This window comes from Capricornis sumatraensis, chromosome 13 (genome assembly GCF_032405125.1).
Source record: "Capricornis sumatraensis isolate serow.1 chromosome 13, serow.2, whole genome shotgun sequence".
Taxonomy (NCBI): Eukaryota; Metazoa; Chordata; class Mammalia; order Artiodactyla; family Bovidae; genus Capricornis; species Capricornis sumatraensis.
In genome coordinates, this window is record NC_091081.1 from 64,331,576 (window position 1) to 64,355,786 (window position 24,211).

Here is a 24,211-nt window from a genome sequence, read left to right on the forward strand (position 1 = left end):
CAGTCCATGGGGTCGCTGAGTTGGACACAACTGAGCGACTTCACTTTCACTTTTCACTTTCATGCATTGGAGAAGGAAATGGCAACCCACTCCAGTGTTCTTGCCTGGAGAATCCCCGGGACGAGGAAGCCTGGTAGGCTGCCGTCTATGGGGTCACACAGAGTCGGACACGACTGAAGTGACTTAGCAGCAGCAGCAAGCATTATTCAGTTACTTCTTTAAGATAAGCTATTACCTGTAGACTTGCTATGTCCAAGAATATGCACTTTGTTATGATTTTTAATATATGCCTGGAGATTGCCCTATGGAAAGGTTGTACCATTTTAACTTCACTGTGGTCAGAGTGCCCTTTCCCCACGGCCTCTTCAGTTTCTGGCTCATACTGTTTTAAAGGTGTGCTGGAGAATTGCTGGTACTCTCCAAACGTATCAACAGTAGGGAGGCCCATGTTTAGATTCAGAGCCTGGAGCAGATGCTGCCATACTTGGGGTTATTTTCCAAGGCTGCGTTTATTTCTCCTGTGATCTTGTTAGCCACCAGATCAACAAGGATTCAACAAAATACCTAATAGTGGTAAATGGTATCTTACTAACTGGTGATAGTCCATGGGATCACAAAGAGTCAGACACGACTCAGAGATTGAACATGCATGCACGATTGTTAGTGAGGATGCAAGCATAAGCTTTTGAAATTCTTGCTGCACTGTTATTTTAATCTTAAAAAATAAGCCCTAGAACTTTTTGTAAGTTTTAGTCAAAACGTGGTGTTTGAACAGACCTGGGTGTAACCCAAGGTGCCACAACTTAAGGGCAAAGTGACCTAACCTCTCTCAGCCTTCATTTTCTGAACACAAGCCTTTGGAGTGTTTTTGCAGATTAAGAAAAATGGTATATGTGAGAGATCTTGGCATAGGGCCTGGCAAATATGAACACTATTAACAATGTCAAAAGTTTTGTGATTTGTTCAGCCTTATCTAGTTACAAAACTTGTTAAATTATTCTGTTGGGAACAGACACTGAGAGACAATAAGCTGATTTCTTAATGTAGAAAAAGACTGTGGTGTCATACAGATTTTTATTCAGGCATTGATTTGACTATACATGATTTTCTATTCTTCCCTCATCATCTCTCTTTTTCCATAGTTTACCTGGAAAAATCAGAGGATTTAACCAAAAGAAAAAAGTAAAAAGCAAACTGTGAAAATGGTTTCCTCTTCCTTTCTTCGTTCATTCGTTTGTCTATCTAGTTATGTATTGAGTGCCTGCTAGGTGCTGTGTCAGGGCACTGTGTTAGGCTCTGGGATTACAAGGACAAAAGAATCAGCCCCTGGGGGCTTATGGCTTAGTTGGGAGTCCTTATGGAAATGAATGAGAGTAGGTTATTGCATGTACTACGCAAAGGCAACTATGGAATAAGGAGCAGGAACTTGTGAGGTGGTCACGTATCGGATTAAAGCTGGGGCTTGTGTCTGAGGACATGAGCAAATGAACTGAGCACATAGAAGTAAAGAGTAATTCAGAGGAGGTGAGGCGCTTCGGGTGTTCTTTGGGGATCAGCTGGGGCTTAATATTATTAATTAAAGACCCTTTCCTCTCTCCAGGAAGCAGCTTGAAAGCTCATTCATTAGCTCCTGTGTTTGTTTGTTTGCTCATTCACTATTTTGTTCATCTGTGCACTCATGCATTTACTAAACATTTATTTTGTGCGCGCTGTCTTCTATGACTGGAAGTGTGACACTGAATTATACATGGAGACATCAGAATCTGCATGGCTTATGGAAACTGGGAGAGAGACATGTACACGTCAGGGGTAATGATCATAGGTGCCCAGTACAAGAAAGGATTTGTTTCCTGCAAGAGGGGGACCTTTGAGCTGAGTCTTTCAGGAAAAGAAGGAAGCCTCTGAAAGCAGAGGAAGGATGTTCTGAGGGTGGCTGGGGGAGGTGGGCAAGAGCCTTGAGTTCTGGTTCTGCTGTAGTAGTTCATGGCTGGTGTGAGGTTCGGTGGTGGAAAGGAAATGGGTCCAGACAGTCAAATCTGGGTGCTTAGTCACCAGTACAGAACCCTCCCTGAGGTTTATAAGCAAAGACATGATTGGTTGACCCTGCAAAGGGGAATAATCATCGGTTGGCAAGCTTGTAAAGTTGTTGTTTATTTTAACATCGTGGGTATCTTTCGGCAGTCTTTCTTTTATTACAGCTAATCATGGTTTGGTGGTCCAGCCTGCCACTGACCGTTGATTGTGATTTTTTTAGTAAAGTAGTGGGCACACAGCACACACTGCTTTTCTGCACAGCAAGATGAAAGTGTGACAGCCCCAAGGAAAAGTCTCTCTTAATTGTGGGCACCAGCATCCTGATGCTCTGTTAGCCATGGGAGGTTAGCTAATTGAGGTGAACTTCAGAGAACCTGACGCCAAGGGAGGGCTGGGTACCATATGAGCCAAAGAGCTTCCTCTGGATGGAGGGGTTGTCACTATGGTTTATTTTTCACATCTTGATAGAAAGTATCTATCTCTGTGCTGGGTTGGACTAATTATATTTGTAATTTTATTTTTTATCCTCATCGAGTCAGTTTTAAAACAATAAAGTCTGGTGAGGGAGATGTCATTATTTTATACAAAGTGACTGTGTTTTTAAGTCTGTGTGTTTCAGAAAGCTTCCATTTCTCAGTGGTTGGTGAAATAGTAGCTTGCTTTATTTAATCAACAGGATGCTTTAGCTCAATTGTACTTGAGAGGTTTTTGTAAACTGGCAAAAAATGAGTAGCATTTCTAATTCTTAATTGTATGTTCTGATTTATCAGAAGTGGATAGAAAAACAAATTATTTCTGCTAAATTATACTTAGGAGGATAGTACTTGAAAGCATTCTAAAAGTTAGAAACAAGAAAGATATTAAGAGGAAGTTTAAAGAAAAGTGAAGGAGAACTTAAAAGGAAGTGTTTAATGTTAATCATATCATTGTTTAGAATAGCAAGAACGTTTGCATGGTTCTCATATGTACGCATAGTGCAGTGTATTGATACTTCACTGATTTAAATTGTCAAGGAGGAAAAACTTTTCTTCTCCCCTCTTAGGTTCATGATTTTGGGGCTTGCAAATTAAACTGACAGAGTAGCAAGAGAAAAGACAGATTTACTCACAGACAAGAACGTGACTCAAAGGTGTGGTTAGAATTTGTGTCTTATCTACTATCTTAATGAGAGATGGGGCGGGGAGAAGGGTTCTCCTTGGAAAGCAAGTGGCTTCCTAATAAGAGTAGGGGAGAGGGAGAAAGGGTGCCTATAAGAAAAGAAATGAATTTTTGAAGAGCTCAGTGGGCCCTAAAAGAATACATGGGTGATGATCATTTTGTGATAGTGTGTGTTTAGGTGTGGTGTGGAGACTTATTTCTGATGGTAAAAGTCAATCTTCTCAGGTTGCTTTTGAAAGGGATTTATGAGTTGTTTTGAGAGGCTCTGTTTTTAGGCAGAGATTTCAGCAACTCAAATGCCTTCAGCTTAGAATAATTTTTAGGCCACAGTGGCAGATTCTGAACCCCTTCAAAACTTGTTGAAGTTTAGTATCACCCCCATAATAGCAGTTAGAAAAGATAGTGCTATAATTCTGGATTTCTATTTTTCATTTTATTGTAAACTTATTAGAAATAGATGGCCTTAAGCCATATGCCTTTATAAACTGAGAGAGTAAATTAGGCAAAAGTTAGGAAGATATCAACTTGCTCCTATAAGTAAAGAAGATATCCTCGTCAAATTTCAAATGGATGTTTCTCCCAGGGGTTAGTATAGGTTTGATACCTGAGATCGTGTCCCTTTAAATCATAAAAGCATCTCAGGAGTCTTTGACACTAGTATTGAAACTAAATCACAGACTACTTTAGGTTTCTAAATGAGCACTCCTGAATGTGACATTACATCAATATAATATTTAGTTGAACTGTAGAATTTATTAAAGTGACACATTACTTGTTATGCCTGACAGACCTCAGTGTCTGGACAGAAATGGAGGGAATGGGCAATGGAGGGAATCAAGGTCTGGCTATTTTTGATTGGCAGCAGGTGCAGTCTGTAATCTGAGAGGCTGAACCTGGGATGCTTGGTGATGGTTGTTACGAACAAACGCAGCGCTGCCAGAGGCCATGAGAGAGCCTGGCATTGGAAGATAGGAAGCGTTTTTCTGTGGTGGAGGCAGAAACGAGCATGTCTGATACACACAGGGCAACTTGGAGAATTCTTCCACTTCACCTCCTCAGATCTGTTCTTACTGGGCAGTGCTTACAAGTTGGAGTATTGTTAATCCTATAATGATATGTATTGGGCATTTAGTTTTACAAATGCTGATGATGTGTTGTGGTTCAGTAGCAAATTAGGTAAAAATGCCTGGATGGTAGTTATGTTGGGGCTGTAGAACCCCTGGAACTCACAGAAAGCAGGAGCAGCTTTTGCCGGCAACAGGAACAATGATCACTCCCTTTATGGAGCTCTGACTGGGAGCCAGGTGGGACACCCCTGCCGTCTGCAGTCTGCATTGGAGGACAGGGACACTAAGCTCCAGAAATGGCCTCCCTCTTTTTACAGCAAAGGCACACTGGTGTTGGAGGGATGTGCTGGACCCTGATGTTGCAGTCAGATCTTACATGATACTGGGTCTGTTTTGACTGATATGCAAACCTGTGTATGAATAATGAACAAGTTTTTAAGTAGAGGGCTTAAATTTAGTATAAAAACATTAGGGGAAGCAATCATTGTTATTGTTGTTTAGTTCCTAAGTTGTGTTCAACTCTTTTAGACCCCATGGACTCTAGCCTGCTAGGCTCCTCTGTCTATGGGGTTTCCTAGGCAAAAATACAGGAGAAGGCAATGGTACCCCACTCCAGTACTCTTGCCTGGAAAATCCCATGGATGGAGGAGCCTGGTGGGCTACAGTCCATGGGGTCACTGAGAGTTGGACATGACTCAGTGACTTCACTCTCACTTTTCACTTTCCTGCATTGGAGAAGGAAATGGCAACCCACTCCTGTATTCTTGCGTGGAGAATCCCAGGGACGGGGGAGCCTGGTGGGCTGCCGTCTATGGGGTCGCACAGTTGGACACAACTGAAGTGACTTAGCAGCAGGCAAAAATACTGGAGTGGGTGGCCATTCTTGTCTCCAGGGGATCTTGCCAATCCAGGGATCGAACTCGGGCCTCCTGCATTGCAGGCAGATTCTTTACTGCTGAGCCACCAGGGAATCCCAATAAAGCAATAGGGCCATTTAAATTACTTTTAAAAGACCTCATGCTTATCTTTCTGGTACTTGAACTGAAATTAAATTTGTGAAACAAGAAAACATTTGTCCAAGGAAGTACTTAGCTTACACATTGTACGCTCATATTAATTTGATCCTTCTCATGATAGAAGGACTTCCTGGTCTTGGGATGGCGGAAACAGGCCATCTGCATGGACACTTCCAGTTCTTAATGGATCACAGTTCATAGCGCAGATGTGATTTTCTTCTTTAGGCCGAAGTTCTAGAAGTGAGATCACTGGTCACCAGGCATGTGATTTTCAAGGCTTTGATGCCTCTTGCCAAACTGCTGTCCAGAAAGGGTTCCCCTCTTTCCACTGTCTCTGGCGCTGCATGGAGTGCTCCATTCTCCACACTCCTCCACCGGGAGTTTGATAACCACTTTCCCCTATGCCAATCAGATAGGTGAAAAATCACATCCCATTGTAATGTTCATTTCCATTTGTTGACTTGCCAGCTGAGTGAATGTCTTTTTACGTGTATGCTGTTCATTTGTGTTTTTTCCTGTTTGTGTTTTTTGCCCATTTAACTAATGGGCATTGATCTGCACAAGGTCTTTGTATATTCAGGATACTTTTTGACATACATTTCTCCTGGCTTATTGTTTATCTTCTTACCTTGTTTGAAGCATCCTGGCTGGTTAGAAATGTTATTGATTTGTATGACCCCAGAAAATCCACGAAGAGATAGAGACTTAAGAGAAAGACAAGAGAGAGTGGGGAAAGTTGTCTGTAAAGTTACTTGTAGGAAAAGCAGTTTGGGCCTGGCGTCAGGGTAATGACTGAATTCATTTGGGTGTCAACGCATAGTAACACTGTTAGGTTTGTGAGGTTCTGTTTCCTTCTGTTTGTGAGGTTCCTGAGGTTCTGTTTGTATTTAATTTTCAAGGCTTTGTTTCACAGGATTGGTTATAGTTCCCATCACCCTCCTTCACCTCCTCCCTGACCACTCCTGCCCATGGGAGCTGAGCTCCCATGCTCAACACCTGTTGTTTCCTGCACATTCTTAAAGTCCCCTGCAGTTTTTATTCCAGCCAGTTCCAAGGACTTTGAAACTTGTAGATAAAAGCTTACTAATTTACTTATCACTTCTGCTACAAACTGAGGCCGCTTATGGCTAAGTTACCTGTAAATTCCCTGTGATCATAAACTTAAATGCTGAATTATAGGAAAGTTTTCACTTTTTTCATTCTGGTACTTGCATTCAAATTACATTTCTGTGTTAAGAAAGTGAGAACACAGAACTCACCTGGACCAAAAGTTTATTTGTGCGCTGTTCATCACGCTGATCCAGTCTGCCCTGTGCTTCCCAAATGTCTGTGACTTGCAGGAGATTCCCAAACTCACTGCTTTTTTTAAAGAGTGTGAGATTTGAGAGACCCAGGTCCTAGTTTGAGGTTTGCCATTTTGCAAGGCTGATGGAGCTTTCTGAGGCCAACTATTCTTATCTGTGGAAAGCAGGATAACATGATATTGCGTATGACTAACTCTTTGCAAAAACCTGTATTGCTATTTGAAAAAGCCCATGGTTGTGTCATGCTTTGGGGTTTTGGCTATTTTCTAGTTGGTGTTTTGGTTTTCTGTTTGTCATGTGGTTGTGTGTCTGCTTCCCCTAGTGGTGAATGCATGCTCTGATTTGTTGAAAGAACCGGGGCCAACCTGGGCTTTGCCCCACAGCTTGCAGTGAATGTTGCTCTTCCAAAATGCTGATTCTACTTCCTTGGGAGAGCCTTTCGTTTCTCTGTAGGTTCAGGTCTGGCAGCTCTTGCTGTGTGGGTTTTCCCAAGGAATCTGCAGTGTTTACCTGCTGGTCTCAGGGTGAGCGCCCTCCTTGAGTGGGTTCTTCTAGGGTTTCTGACCCACTGAGGGGAAGGCCTGTGGAGGCTGAAGTCATGGGGCGGGTGCTTTCCCCCAGCCTGAGTAGAGCTGACTTGTGGATTGTTTCATTGTGATCTGTGAATCATCTGTCCCCAGGTTTCATTATAACCACAAACTGTGCTGTGGTTTTAACCATTTGATTAGCAGAGCCTTGCATTTGGCCTGGTGTGCCTGTGTCTGTAATCATGCCTTCTTTAGTTTGTGTCCGCTCACTTCAGGCCTTTGTGCTCCCTGCTCTTTACCAACCTCTGGGGTTCTGTGGAGTAGGAGTTTATATTGTAAAAGCATTTGGGATACTTTCATAACACTTGCGTGCATGCTTGCTAAGTTGCTTCAGTCATGTCCGACTCTGTGCGACCCTATGGACTATAGCCTGCCAGGCTCCTCTGTCCATGGGATTCTCCAGGCAAGAATACTGGAGTGGGTTGCCATTTCCTCCTGCAGGTCATAACGCTTCAGGTTGTTTCCTTACCTCCCTTTCAGATTTTACATCTTAAATAAAATTTAAGAATTGTGAATGTACCAAATTGTATTATGGGTTTTAACAAGATAACTTCTACAGGCATATGACACTTGGTATGTATCTGTGTTGGTGTTTATATAAATGTATGGGTGCGTTTTTTAAAATCATTGTTTTTCTTGGGATTTGGTTGATTAAAAACAAGCCTTCTCTTTGAGATATTCAGATTTGAAATTTTTGACTTTGTATCAGTTTTCCTCATAATTTATTTTTTAATGTTCATGAGGTGTGTGATCTAAAGATGAACTGGAAAAGTTTTTGAAGAATTAATTTGAAATTTTTTCTCTTGACAGATTTGGAAATACTGATTAGAATTTACATGGAGTATAATCATATATACATTTGTATATGTTTATATATTTTAATAAAATTGTTTTTAACTGGACAAATTCTTTTATGACAAAAGAGAAATGTCTAGATATTTTTGCTAACTCTTTTATAAATGGTATATTCCCCCTCTAGGTTAGAAATGAATAGTTTTGAACCTTTGAAAATAATCATACTATAAAATTATATTTTGTGTTCCACAAAAGTTAGTAACTGGGAAAGGAAGGATTGTTTAGTTATTAATATAATGACATCTTTGGCTTAATATATCAGTGGGGTAAAAACTTCTGGGGAAGAACTTTGAGCTTCCTTTGCAGTAGAAAATTTTATGGCATATTCTTCTGAAAATAAGTCATATTATAGCAGCTTTATTGAGTATGTATATGTGGTGAACTACTGAGTTTGGACATAGACATGATTTATTTTTGAGTCTAGTTTTCATTTTCAGTGAGGTATGTATAAGGCTTAGACACACCCTCTGCTTTGACAAGTCTTTCCTTGTTACAACAGATTCTATAACTTGCTTGTTGGTTGCTGATGCAGCATTTTAGAAATAGGCCGAGTAGTGTGGCCCCCCCAGGCTAAAGCTTTGTCTTCTCTCCCTAGCTCACAGCAGAGTGACTGCGGGGGTGGAAGGGAATGCTATAACACTTTTTCTCAGCTTTATTTTGAAGGGGAGGCAAGGGAACTGAGTGTATTTTTCAGGGAGTTCAGCAGGATAGGAAAGGAATATGGAAAACAAAGGAGTGTAAGGATTTGATTTAGCTTGGAGTGTGGATAGAGTAGGGAAATGAATTTAGCCACGTTGTGCTGGGGATTTATTGATTTAATGACCATAGTAGCCTGAAAATCTTCTTGGGGATTGCTGGCATGTTGACCCAAGCAGGGTTCAGGCAAAGCAGGTTGAGGTTCTGCTTCTCAATGTCAGCGCTCTTTCTGCTGCCCCGTTCCATAGTGTCTACTGATACAATGCCAAATCTTTATGTTCTTTCCGAGAAAAGTTGCTTTATTCTCCTTGACATGTAAGCCTTTTTTTTTTTTTTGAGATTAGCACTTCTGTTAGCTAGAGTAGATTTGTCTCACTCTCTTTCTTTGTTTTTAAGGAGTGCAAAGATTGGGGTCAGGAAATCTTTATATTGTAATCGGGTTTAAGCACTTGTTTCTTTAATTTGACTTTCTGTAGACCTAGTTTTTAAATAATTCTGGATTGATGTGGGCATTGGCCATTCTGAATAAACTTGTGTCAGCAGTTCGATAATTTTGCATGACACACTATTTCAGATTCTAGAACTGGTTACTGTACCTTGTTACACAGAGTTATTGGTCACTGCCTCTCCTTATAAGCTGGCTCTGTGCTCTATTGATCTCTGTGCAGTATGAGTGGGTATGGAAGAGGGAAGGCGCTTTGCTAGCTGAATGACCTTGGGCAGAGCAGTAAAGGATCCTCTTGTGGGCTTAGGATGTGTTTGTAGAATCTGAACCAAGGGATTGTCTTATTTGTATTGTGTGAAGTTTTGGTATTTTTAAGAAACTTTCAGGGAAAATTATGAAACCATTATCTTCATCCTGATATTCAGCCAAAAGCAGACGTATCTGGGGTCTGTGTCCTTTTAGGTCTTGACATGATCTCTGGTAGATAACAAAACTGTGAAATTTCTACTTTAACGTCATTATTGACACAGATTTCTTACTGGTATCAGGGTTTTTGAGCCAGAATGGAAATTTAAAAATGGGTAAAATAGAAGTCTGTAGCTTTCTATTTAGTTTTAACTTCAGAGTAGGTAGGCTTGTGAATTTTAACTGAACCTAAGAAAGAGTGAGTCTAGGAGAATAAACTGAATCTATTGAGACAACGTTAAAAACCCAAGTTGTTAAATATAGTTGAAGAGCACGTTGTTGTTGTTGTTGTTTTTTTGGTTGGTGGGGGAAATATGAGGCTTCCATGTTTATTTGGGTGGAGTGGTTTGTTTGAGTAGAAGTCTTGTGTTTAATCCTATTCAAAGCATGAAAACATGTTTAACTGAATTTAATCTCCATGTACTCAACTTGCTACCCTCTTTGGAACAGTCTCACACACTAAAATAACATCAGAGAGGATAAACTAAATCAGAGGTTAAGACAGATATGCTTAAGTGAGCTTTACTATAGCTCCCATACTAATTAAAACAAGTTGACAAAATACTTTGAAAGTATTAGTTTCCCTTCGTTACAGGACTTAGTATCTTTAAAAAAGTTTTAGTAGAGAAGGGTCTCGAAATAGTTGAGAAAATTTACTTAAAAACTTTTTTAGTTTTCACTTGAGAAAATACTCACCAGTTAGTCAAGAAATGATTTTTAACCCCCTGGTGAGTCTGAGGTGTGGTATGGGCACCAGCCTCCTTCTCCTCTGATCTGCGCTCAGTACTGCCCCACAGGGAAGGCTGGTGACCGAAACAGAGGCTTGGCACATGGGCCTTATGGGTGACCAGGTGGCAGATCCAGTCCTGGACCTAGTTGTGGCGCTCTTTGAGTCCAGCCGAGGGACGTGGGGCTTTGGGCTGGGAGTTTCTGAGATTCCTGAATGCATCTGTGATGTCATCACTGTAATTTTCAGCAGGCTGATTTGAAGGTGTTGATAAAACTTTTTTTTTAATTTTTATTTTTACTTCATTTTACTTTACAATACTGTATTGGTTTTGCCATACATTGACATGAATCCAACACGGGTGTACATGCGTTCCCAAACATGAACCCCCCTCCCTTGATAAAACTTTTTTAAGACAGATATACTTAAGTGAGCTTTACTATAGCTCCTATACTAATTAAAACAAGTTTACAAAATACTTGAAAAATACTTTTTTTTGCTTGTGTGTCCCCTAAAGGAATTTGAGAAAGCAAAGTCCCTTTTACTTAATACTATTTCACCGTTTTTTTTTTTTTGATTGTTGTTAAGTTTAAATGCAGAGGGTACAGTCTTCAGTTTATTGTAAAACTCGTCATTTTGATATATTGAAACAGAATCCAAATATCATAGTAACTTGATAGCCATAGTCATTTAAAAGATCATGGTCAGAAATTTTACATTTTTTTTCTATTTTTATCATCTTGTCATTTTTCTATAACAAAATATATCTTTAAACTTAAATTTATATTAAGACCTACTTCCGGAATGATAGAAGGACCTCTGAATATCTGCCTCTCCTTAAAAACAATGTGAACACCGGAAAAAATGATCAAAATCAACTTTTCAGAATTCTAGAAATTAACAAAAGACTTGCTTTAATCCTTGGAGTTTTTATTCAAGGGAAATGCCTGAGTCATAGTAGGAACAATGAATTTTGTTTTCTCTTAACTTGCTCTATTCCCGTTCCCTCTCCTTGGCTCCATGGTAGCTTCGTTTTTTTTTAAAATATATATGTGTGTGTGTGTGTGTGTGTGTTTGAAGTATGGTTGATTTACAGTGTTGTGTTAGTTTCTGGTGTACAGCAAAGTGATTTAATTTTATGCATATATATATATGTATACTTTTCAGATTCTTTTCCTTTGGTTGTTATAAGATATTGAATATAATTTCCTGTGCTGTACAGTAGGGCCTTATTTATCTATTTTATATATAGTAGTATACATTGTGAAAGTAGTGTCTGACTCTTTGCGACCCCATAGACTATACAGTCCATGGAATTCTCCAGGCCAGAATACTGGAGTGGGTAGCTGTTCACTTCTCCAGGGGATCTTCCCAACCCAGGGATTGAACCCAGGTCTCCTACATTGCTGGTGGGTTCTTTACCAGATCAGCCCCGAGGGAAGCCCTGTAATATCCATAGTAGCTTTGAAACAAGCAGCCTAGTAGTCATTGGAGGGGGAAGAACAGATTTGAAGCTTCCCCCAAAACTCTAGTCCCAGAGAACTACCACCTTTTGACATGTCTGGAAGCTGCCTGGTAAAATCTCATTCACAGGGCTGGTCTTTATTTGACCTGGCTCAGAGATTACCCAGTGTTAGAAGCCCTCTTACGATGTCTGCTGAACACACTCAGCAGCACTTGTTTGTCATTGTAATTATGATACTAGCCAGCAGCCAGAGCAAACAAGAAATGGGTCAAAACACTTAGGAAGAATGTCTTGAAAGTGGGAAGTCCATAAGGTGTTTTGAGAAGCTCTGACACATTCCTGGTGCCCTAGAGCAGGGGTCCCCAGCCTCCAGGATCTAATGCCTGATGATCTGAGGTGAAGTTGATGCAGTAATGATAGAAATAATGTGCACAATAAATGTATTGTACTTGAACCATCCCGAAACCATCCCCCCAACCCCTGGTCTATGGAAAATTTGTCTTCCGTGAAACCCATCCCTGGTGCCAAAGAAGTTGGGGACGCTGCTCTAGAAGACCATGCATGTGGGCAGGGCTCAGAGCATGCCCAGGGAAGACTTGAAGAGCCCCTCATTGTTGCTTCTGGCTGATCTGGAGACTCCAAAAAAGCTGAAAGTAAAGGCCAGTAAGGTTGTAAATTGTTGAAGCATTGAAGGCTTACCCAAGACACACACAGCCCCTTGGCAAAGGGTGAGACACTTACTGTTCAGGGCATTTAAGGAAATCTCCATCTCTTATTAGCTGACCACTAAACTAACTGGGCAGAAACTTCGGTGGCTACATGTGATGGAAAAATAGAGACCTTAGAGAATTAGTCACTAAACAAACAAACAGCAGTAACAACAGCAGCAGCATACTGGAAGGAGGGAAAATCTGATTTTCAGAGTTGCCACTCTGATTTTCAGAGTTGCCACTGTTAGTAAAAGTGTCTAGTTTTCAACAAAAAAATATAAGATACTCAAAGACACAGAAAAGTGTGGCTAACAAATTTATTCATCATTTGCAGCCCCTGTATGAAGCTCTGGACTGGGCACACAACAGGTGTTCAGAAGTGTTATTGAGTTGACTTGTAATTAGCTGATTTTCAGAGACCCTGTGTGTTTTTCTTTTGTAATAAGTGTTTAACCCTGAGACAAACCCTGGTATGTTTATTTTGTCCCCTAGAACAGGGTCTTTATTAAATAATAACTATTAATAGAAGCCATACATTTGCCCAAATGAGTGTTTATTAGTATTCTGGAAAATTTGAAAGCTGTTCCTTTAATTAATTAAGTATAATAAATCTGCTAAGAAAACTGCCTCATTCAGAGACCAGATTAGTTTGAAATATTTCCTGTGTAAAGTTTGCCTGTGTAGTCTTACAGCATTTTGAGAATATAACTATTCTGTTTTGCAAATGTCCAGATCTCTAGAGACCTGTAATCAAGTGCTCATGTTATCCAGTATTTGACTTCTTTATAGTAGATTCCAAAACTTTAGTGTGTCAGACCTAGTAAACCAGTGTTACATCTACATATCTGGACATGCTTATTAAAAAAAAAATCTGGAAAACAAATCTGGCCTCTAATCCATAATATTTGCAGATGATAAATAAACCTTTACTGTGTTCATGATCAGTCTTGAGGATGGCAGAAATTCAGGGTTATGTACTATATTGACATTCCCTGATTCATCCCAGGAGCAGAGGAGGAAAGTGGAACTGCTGAAGACATCACAGCAGTGCACAGAGTGTTATCAGTATATCCTGGTTTCAGATACTTACTTGTGTATATTTTTCTATATTTTTCATCATCCTTTTCTGCTCCAGTGTCTGTAAAAAAAGATGAAGCAAACCTACTGGACCTGCAGGCCTCAAAACCCCATGTCACTGCAAGGAGAAGATGCTCACTGAATTTGCATTGATGCCAGGGAGGAAGGCAAGGGAATATTAATATCTTGGAGAATGTGGTCAGAATTCCAAAAGCTGTTGACAGATCCCTGCCGAGGCTAATGCTAGGCTGGCAATATTCAAAGAGTGACATGAGCAGGAGCAAGCTGTAAAACTGATAGTTGTTTACTGGCAGTTGTAATTGCCAAAAAGTCTGGGGTTTACCGTGGATCTTGAGGCTAAAATTTAACTGTTGAAGAACTTGGTTAGCAAAAGCCAGGGTCTTTTGTTGTTGTTCACTGTGGAAGTAATGTTGCATCTAGAGTAGGTGTGTATGCGTGTAAACATGCATGTGTATGAAATTACACTGTTAGGGTGATATCTGGTTATTCATAGATACACTCATATACACCTATGTATGACTGTGTGCCTTATTTCAGTTGGCGTGTTATAAACTTGTTTTTTTCTTATATTCTTACATGTGAATACATGTATCTATAATTAGTATACCAATGGACATGACTTTTATTATTAAAACAAGTTGTCATTATAATTGCTAATGCCATTAATAAAGGCTCGATGGCTATAGTAATCTGCTATTCTTGCTGTTAGGTTTTACACTGGCGTTTTTTCCACTTGCCATCTTGTAGGGGCTCAGATGGTAAAGAATCTGCCTGCAATGCAGGAGACCTGGGTTCGATCCCTGGGTGGGGAATATCCCTTGGAGAAGGGAATGGCTACCCTCTCCATAGGGTCGCAAGGAGCCAAACACAACTGAGCAACTAACACGTTCATCCTTAGAAGGTGAAGTTGGTTGGACTCTTGTAGCTGTCAGTGGTGATGTAACCTCGCAGCAGGTTCAGATTGTGTGGCCACATCTGTAATACTTGCCATTTCGCGGTTCACTGCTCTTTTGTCTGCCTCTCCCTTAGAGCTGATCTCTGCAGTGAACATGCGGTTTGTCAGAAATGAACTCCTGGGTTTGCTAGGTGAGGGAGGAGTGGGAAGAAGGGGAAGTAAAGAGGCTGCTGTTGGCAAGAGCTGAGTGGAGACAAGACTGGGCCCACACGGGGATGACAGAGTCTAGGCTTTGTGGTTTAGAGCCCTGCAGACAGGATCTCCTCTTCCCGGAAGAAGATGAGGTGGGGTGGAGTTGGCAGGCGCCAGAGCCCACTTCACCATGTCTCAACTTCACCGGTGAGGCTGGGAGCAGGTGACGGAGGAGGCACCTGCCTGGTCCAGGCGGGACAAGGAGGCCGGAGGGGCTGGATTGGCTGGCAGAGCTCTGAGCAGCAGGAGTCCGCCTGGGATGTGTCTGAGAGACACCAGGCTGGTTGGGAACAGGTGGATGGCTGGGCATGAAGAGCAGAGTGGGAAGCTGAAGGGGCTGAGCCCAGGAGAAGGAGTGAGTGTGGAGCTGGTGAGCACGGCGGCTCCAGGACTCAGTGCTTATGCCGCAGCCAGCCCTTCCTGAAGGGGCTGTTTCTGTGGGGCTCCTGGGCTCCGTGGGTCAGCACTGGCCTCTTCTCTCAGTTTGCATCCTTTTCTGGCTGACTTTGGAAAATGAGGAGGGAGGAGAGCATCTGCCCCCACCCCAAAGTCCACAGTTTGATATGAATTAGGCAAAGCTGGTTTGAAATTTACAGGAAAATGTGGGGAATGGATTTTTGTTTTGATCATTTATAGCCTCCTCCTACAAATAAACTGGCTTTCAAAAATACATGTAATACTATAATAAATAATAAATAAGTGAGAATATTAGTAATAGGGATGACACTGTTAGGAAAAATAATGGATATCTTGGGGCATTGCAAGAGGTAGGTCACAAATGTGGCTTTCAGATTTCTAGTACATGGAGGGAAGAGGCAAACAGAAGCAGAGGTCTGCACTCCAGGGTCCATCAGATAAGAAAACAAAGCAAAACAAAACCAGTGACTTACAAAATGTTATAAAATACTGAGCAATGTCCATGACAATATCCTTTCATAAATAAAACAGATTTATAAGGTCTGCTCACATCATTAAGGGGCTTCCCAGGTGGCACTAGTGGTAGAGAATTCACCTGCCAATGCATGTAATACCTTAATACTGTAAGAGACATGGGTTTGAATCCCTGGGTCAGGAAGATCCCTTGGAGGAGGGCATGGCAACCCACTGCAGTATTCTTGCCTGGAAAATCCCATGGACAGAGGAGCCTGGCTGGCTACAGTCCATGGGGTCACAAAGAGTCGGACACGACTGAGCAACTGAGCATGCATGCGTATGCACCATTAAAAGCAGCCTGTCCAGGGAATAAAACAGTGTGGTCCAGGTAACCAGCCCTGTGACACCTGGCTCTACTAAGAGATAGCTTTTACCTGGTGCAAGGCTGACACACTCAGATGCCTCCAGGGTCCTGGTGTATGAATAAGTACGTGAACAGGGCGCGATGCATCTAAAAGGCATTTACACTTCATAACAAGAATCCCTGTACTGGTTTAATAAGACACTGCAGGCTAGACCACCCCACTGGAGCTCAGATCTAGAAGACTGTGGACATCATCTTTGACATCTTTCCCCAAAACTGTTTCTCTCAGTAGAATGTTTGGACGGTATTAAACAGCAGTGAGTCGTGGGCATATTTTCTGACGGGTGTCTTGTCTGGGATGACCCCTGTTGCCAGTTGATCACACAGCTGAATGTTTTACCCGTTGGACAGACTTGGGGGAGATGAAGCCATTTGTCTTTTCAGCTGAGGCCTTCGGGAATCCATAGGCAAGGGGAGGGCCCAACTCCACTGTGGTCTTTGGTCTTCAGGCACCATTCTGGATGCACCAAGAGAGAAGTAAGCCAACATTTTCGGGACACTGTACTTATAACTTAGGTGGTAAATGGCAATCACATATAAAAATATTATTTTGGAGTTTTGATTATGGCTGTATTTGGAATATTTGTGCATGCAAAGGGAAGGCCATTGACAAGGATAATCAGAATCAGGTTCTTTAGTGTTTCAGGGAAGCAAGGCAAATGCTTTAAAATTGGATTATAGTACTGTTCCCCAAGCCAGACTTCAGCAATACATGAACCGTGAACTCCCTGATGTTCAAGCTGGTTTCAGAAAAGGCAGAGGAACCAGAGGTCAAATTGCCAACATCTGCTGGATCATGGAAAAAGCAAGAGAGTTCCAGAAAAACATCTACTTCTGCTTTATTGACTATGCCAAAGCCTTTGACTGTGTGGATCACAAGAAACTGTGGAAAATTCTTCAAGAGATGGAAATACCAGACCACCTAACCTGCCTCTTGAGAAATCTGTATGCAGGTCAGGAAGCAACAGTTAGAACTGGACATGGGACAACTGACTGGTTCCACATAGGAAAAGGAGTACGTCAAGGCTGTATATTGTCACCCTGCTTATTTAACTTCTATGCAGAGTACATCATGAGAAACGCTGGACTGGAAGAAACACAAGCTGGAATCAAGATTGCCGGTAGAAATATCAATCACCTCAGATATGCAGATGACACCACCCTTATGGCAGACAGTGAAGAGGAGCTAAAAAGCCTCTTGATGAAAGTGAAAGAGGAAAGTGAAAAAGTTGGCTTAAAGCTCAACATTCAGAAAACGAAGATCATGGCATCTGGTCCCATCACTTCATGGGAAATAGATGGGGAAACAGTAGAAACAGTGTCAGACTTTATTTTTTGGGGCTCCAAAATCACTACAGATGGTGACTGCAGCCATGAAATTAAAAGACGCTTGCTCCTTGGAAGAAAAGTTATGACCAACCTAGATAGTATATTCAAAAGCAGAGACATTACTTTGCTGACTAAGGTCCGTCTAGTCAAGGCTATGGTTTTTCCAGTGGTCATGTATGGATGTGAGAGTTGGACTGTGAAGAAGGCTGAGCGCCGAAGAATTGATGCGTTTGAACTGTGTTGTTGGAGAAGACTCTTGAGAGTCCCTTGGACTGCAAGGAGATCCAACCAGTCCATTCTGAAGGAGATCAACCCTGGGATTTCTTTGGAAGGAATGATGCTAAAGCTGAAACTCCAGTACTTTGGCCACCTCATGCGAAGAGTTGACTCATTGGAAAAGACTCTGATGCTGGGAGGGATTGGGGGCAGGAGGAGAAGGGGACAACAGAGGATGAGATGGCTGGATGGCATCACTGACTCGATGGACGTGAGTCTGAGTGAACTCCGGGAGTTGGTGATGGACAGGGAGGCCTGGTGTGCTGTGATTCATGGGGTCCCAAAGAGTCGGACACGACTGAGCGACTGAACTGAAGCGGAGGATAACATGAAGTCTTTTCTGGAGTCTCAACAGTGGGATGGTTTAATAGCTGGGCAGTCTCTCTGTTGTTATATATGTGCACACATTCAGACACACGTGCATATACACATATACTTAACCTGGAGTTCTGTCTGCATCCTGTGGTATTGTGGATTGGTTCCGAGAGCTCATGGACCAGTCTTCAGAGTGAGTGCACGCGGTACATGAAATGCCAGGGTGCTGTGTAGTTCTCTGTGATTTAGTGCCCTCAAGATCTAAATCTCGAGGCAGGAGAAAAGGCAGTCTGCTGATTTATTTCTTAGTATCACGTGATCCCATTGTATGCAAATTGAATTACGCAAATTTCAACTAATGATACATAAATGATAATAAAAGTTTCACGTTATGTGCAAAGTTTTGGCAGGCACATTCCCCCAAATTATGCATCAGGCTATCTCATGTTTTCAGAGCCAGAAGGTCGACTGAATTGTAAAAATGCTTTGTTACCCAATGTCACATCCTTTTCTTTTTAAGAGAAATACGTTCTAACCCTTGGCAATATTATGTGAACTCTTGTTGCTTACAGATATTCTTCATGGATTTAAGTAACATTTGTGTTATTATTTTCAAATTAGGTTATAACTCAAACCTTTATTACAGCATTCAGAGTAACCGAGTTGTGCTAATAATACTCATGCTGGAAAACATCCTGAAAATCTGTAACTTTGGAACAGAAATAGGATAAAACACTGTGCTATGCCATGCTGTCAATTTATGAGGTACAACTGAGAAATATTAGAGATAATTCTGATATTAAAAAGCAGCAGTAAACCAAAAACACAGCACAGCGGCTGAGCTGCAGATTTATGCGTTCCGAGGATGCATTCCCCATACTCCGCCCGCAGACTGTGAGATAATCAGTCTTGAATTATGTAAGTTCTTTAGGAACACATCTCATGAATCAAAGGCAGCCATGCTTTTTGTGAATCCCAGTTACCCAGGCGTGGAAAAGATCTTTTTAGGTTGAAAACTACATATAGCAAGGTACTTGGCTGACACTGAATAGAAGATCTTTAACGGGCTAGGAGAACAGAATTTTCCTTCTGCTTCTTTAAAACTTGTCAGTACATATTTAGTGACTTATTTTATGCATGCCACCCTGCTTTGTTTGTGGGGGGAAAGCACTTATTTTTTGCACTTACCTACAGATGGAGAAAGGAGGTTGGTCACTTCCTGGTTGTAGCTTTGCTCTAAATGAGGTCCTTTTGTTTCTACATCAAGTAATATAAAGTGATAGGGCTGTTAATAATAATTGCGTTTATTTAAATTGTGCTCATTATGGGCCGGGCACCATTTAAACTGCCTTAATAACTCCTTTGATATTCACGGCAACCCTTTGAGGTAGGTGCTCACTCTTGTTGCTGCCATTTTACAGATGAGAAGAAAGAAGCCCAGGGAGGTTGAAGTGGCTAGTCAGAGGTCTTAAAACTGCTAAGTTTAGAGTTACAAGTCAATCCAGGCTGGTTGGCTGGCTCCAGAGTCCATATCCTCAATCACCATGCTCCAGCCCCTCAGGAAGCTTGGAGATAAATGAGCATCCTCAGGTCAGAACAGTCGTCCCCCCAGGGGAACTTGCTCTTCAGACAAGAGGGTGTGCTCCCACTAAGAGGAATTACTGTATGGAACAGACCTGTATCATAAAACAGTTGTTCAGAAACCTTAAAGTTTGCATTTGGTACCTGGATGCTGAAGGAAGGTAGAATAGATTGTGGTAAGTTTGAGGAAGTGAGTGTGAGGGCCAGGCGGTGCCCGAGAGGGGCTCCTGGCTGAGTCTCGAAGGCCTGCGGAGACTGCTAGACAGGGTGCTGAGCTCCCTGGGGGCCACCTTCCCCCACCTTCCCTCCTCCAGCACTCCATCACTGCAGACTCCTAAATCTGACTGGACCCTAGTTGCCTTCCCTGAGACATTTATTAGACACGTGACACAGTTTTCACCGTAGTGGGTTTGCAAGGATGAATGTGACCGAATCCCTACCTTAGGCTTTGTCTAGAAAGCCTCACATGACTTCAGAAGCCTCTCTACCCCGCCAAACTCCCCACCTGCCTGTGATGCTTGAAATTATTTTAAGATCTGTGAGAACAGTTAATTTCACAGTTAAGAAGCTGAAAACAGCAGTGTCTGGTTTGGGGGTTCCTGTGAGTGTGAACGAGTTTATCATCAAGAACTTTGGGTTGGTTGGGCAGGCAGTGTAAATGGCCGCTGTCAGATCCTTCCCTTTCATTAGGTGCCGGGGGTGGAGTTGGGGAGGGGGACACAGGATGAGATGGAGAGGGACAGATGTTGCCCAAGTGATGTCAGCCTCCTTATCTTATTGTCCAGACTGAAAATGACTTGAGATTTTTGCCCAGAATGGAGTGAAAGTAGAAGTGAAAGTAGCTCAGTCGTGTCCGACTCTAGGCCAGAATACTGGAGTGGGTAGCTTTTCCCTTCTCCAGGGGATCTTCCAACCCAGGGATCGAACCTAGGTCTCCTGCATTGGTTGCAGGCTGATTCTTTACCAGCTGAGCCACAAGGGAAGCCCAAGAATAATGGAGTGGGTAGCCTATCCCGTCTCCAGGGGATCTACCTGACCCAGGAATCGAACTGGGGTCTCCTGCATTGCAAGTGGATTCTTTACCAACTGAGCTATCAGGGAGCAGAATGAGGTGAGCCCTGATTATTTTCACTTGGGCAGGGAGAAATTGAGTGTGAGATATTTGATGGTGAAGCCGTAAAAACATGTACTGGAGAGTTCCTATACGTTTTTTAAAACTATACTGTCTTCATATGAAGGAACCTTTTCTCATTTTGCTTGTTAGGCAACACAGCTCAGACAAAAGTCCCGAGGGTTGTGCATAACAGAGGCCCTCACTGAAGTGAGGGTTCCCTTCTCCTCACTTCCCCTCATTTATACCTTTGTGGGACTACTGTTCTTAATAGCTAAGAATTTTTCTAAATTTAGAAGTAGCTTTCAGGAAACAATCAAATACGTTCTATAATGTGGCAAATTTTGTTATAGGTGTGATATTTGAATGCCACTAGTGCTGTTTTTTACAGTTAAAAGAACGTTTGCTATATGTTTCAGTAAATTGCAAAACTTAGGAAACTGAAAAAAAGGCATGGCATTATTCATTTATTGACTTACTTTCTAAATGTCTTGGAGCAGCTTGCATTTAATGGGGGAGCACTACATTTAGAAGAGTTTTTATGGAACTTTACTGTCACGAAGCGCTTCCACCTGCATTTGAGGTGAGTGCGCGCAAGCATCTGTAGCCTTACTTTACAGATGAGGAAACTACTCCAAGTCAAACAGCTAGTCAGTGGTGGAATGGGTACCCACACCCCTTTCATTCTTCCCAGCTGCCTTTCCAAACAAATCCTGAAGGAAATCGTCTTTGAGCAGAAAGGCAAGCCCTTCATGGCTTCACTAGAAGCCTGTGTAAGAAAAAGAAAAGGGGGGAAGAAAAAGAAGGCTGTGTAGATACAAAAGGTTTGTCAGAGGCCCTTTCCCAAGGTTCCCCTATTCCTCACCCTGTTCCTCAGAGCCTCGCCCTAAGGCTGGAGGTATGTAACGGGGCAGGGTGTCTGTTGCATATGTTTGGTGTTAAACAAGCCCTGGCTTTATATCTTCGCATGCAGGCCTGCATGTTAATGCTATATTTAGCGCTTCCCAGGTGGCGGTAGTGGTAATGAACCTGCCTGCCTGCCAATGCAGGATACCTGGGTTTGATCCCTGGGTCGGGAAGATCTCTTTGAGAAGGAAATGGCAACCCCATTCCAATATTCTTGCCCAGAGAATCCCATGGACAGAGGAGCCTAGTGGGCTACAGTCCATAGGGTTGCAGAGAGTTGGATATGACTGAAGCATCTTAGCATGCATACACTTGGCTTTATATATGTTTTTGAGGTCTAACCATAAGGCCCATCAAAGTGGCTGCCATGTGAACCAGCCGAGCTGGCAGGTTGGAGTGGAGACACTTTGTTGTGGAGTCCCACCTGGAGAAATAGGTGGGAATGGCTGTGATGAAGACAGACGGTGTTAGAGGGACAGGGACGTGGAGCTGTGTTCCCTCCTCTGTGCATGTGGTCCAGGCACGAACGTCTTTAGAGCTCTTACCATGGCTTGCCAATCCTTCCAAGTCCGAAGACATGATATGTAGGAAGTGCTCAGGATTGACTGAATGATATGCATTTGGAACTTAAAAAAGATGTAAGAATAATTTTTCCCCTTTTAGTCTACCTTTCTTTAATGTGAAAAATACTTTTAAAAGAAACATCAAGTCAATCTCAACATTTAAAATGTAAAGTTTTAGATATTGTGAATGCAGAGGTACTCCTGGGTCATTCTTAAATTTGATTTCCTTAGTCCTGGGTTAATATCACTTAGGTTTTTGCTGGTACATTTCAGAGTTGCTTCCTTCAAAGCTGTTCCTCTGCAGGATTGACGATAAAAGCCACTGAACTTTGTTTAATTGACTAATTAACATTTTGAAATACTGTGTTTTAAAATGTCACCTGGAGCCTAGGTGACTACAGTTAATTTACCCAGTGCACACACAACTCTTCTTTTCAGTGTGCTTCCCTACCCTAGTCTTTATGCTAGGATCACAGCCTTCTCTCTTCCTTCCGCTCTGATTATCATGTGTGGGTTTCATGTGCCAGTGTCTTTTTAGTGAGCCTTTATGCAGCACTGGATGTGTGCAAGAACTGAGCCCAGTGGTGCCAGGAAATCAGATAAGTGTAATAGGCATCCTCACCTAAGTCATCACCTGATGAGACCACAGTGTGGACTCAGATAAGGTTCAGATCAGAGCCTTCCTGAGAGTGGGGGATTAGGATGCAAGGGAAGAGGGGAGTCCTGATGTCTAGAGGTGGGCCTTGAAGAATGGGAGGAAGCAGAGGTGGTTTGCTGCATGCCAGGCTCTGCTCTAAGCACCACCTGTGTATCCATATATTTCATCCTTTTAAGAACCATATAAGGTCCATTCAGTTGACACCTGCATTTTATACAGAGGAAGCTGACGCAAAGAGAAGTAGTAGCCTGTCCGGGAGCACACAGCTCATCGGTGGTACTGCTGGAGTTCTCACCCAGGCAGTCCAGCTGCAGAGTTCATGCTGCAAATTGCTACACTGGGCACATGGGGTTTGAACAAGTGAAGATGAAGTGTTGTGACTCCCAGGAGGTAGATGGGGAAGCCATGGTAATCACGGAGGTGGATAAGTCAGTTTGGGCCATTTTGCTGAGTTCCTGGAATCCCACACTGAAGGGGATGATTGTACCATAGAGGGCCATGGCTTTTTGGGCCTCATCATTGGCATTACTTTGTTTGGTGGCATGTTGTACTTGTCATCAGTGGGCAGCGGGGATGCTGGGAAGGTTTAGGGAAACTGCATAGCTTCCAAATGTTCATAAATCTTCTTTACTTCTTAAGAAATGGGGTCTACTCTGTGTTACCAAGTTTTACCTCCCTTCTGGGAACCTGCTTGGCCTTTTGTACACCCTGTGGGTAGAGATACCTTGGTGTTCCTGCTTGCTGTCCTCATGGCTTAAGGAGAATTGTTTTGTTTTGTTTTTTTTCTTCATGAACTGGCATGAAGACCAACAGTTAGTTTAATCAAACATCCCACCATTAGGTATCAGACCATTCTAGAATGCTGGGGATGAGGCAAGTCTGTTTTCTTTTCTCCATGGTATTCAGGATTACACAACCCTATGAGGAAGGGTTTGAGAGCCCTTTTGGAGCTACCATCTGAACTTGTTGGTTCAATTGTTATTGTTATTTAGTTGCTAAGTTGTGTCCAACTCTTTGCCACTTTATGAACTGTAGCCCACCAGGCTCCCCTGTCCATGGGATTCTCCAGGCAAGAATACTGCAGTGGGTTTCCATGTCCTCCTCCAGGGGATCTTCGTGACCCAGGGGTGGAACCCACATCTCCTGCTTGGCCGGCAGATTCTTTACAGTTGAGCCACCAGGGAAGCCCTCTTGTTGGTTCCCTAGCTGCATCATATTTTATAGTTCAGCGGAGTGATTCATTTTTAAAAAAACCCTGAAACTGCCTGTCATTACACTCATGTCTTAGGAAGACCTCATACTACACTGTTGCAAGTACTGATGTGCAGCTAATTGCACTGTGAAGGATTTGGGCTTTTTGAAGCTTAATGGTTTTTTCAGCTGATAACAAATATCACAGAA

The 24,211-nt window shown here is 42.3% G+C and overlaps 1 protein-coding gene across 1 annotated transcript in view; it reads left to right on the plus strand.

Moving 5' to 3' along the window:
* The window catches only part of HECA (hdc homolog, cell cycle regulator), a 43,915-nt gene that overhangs the window by 4,976 nt on the left and 14,728 nt on the right, over nt 1-24,211 (plus strand). The window lies entirely within an intron of this gene.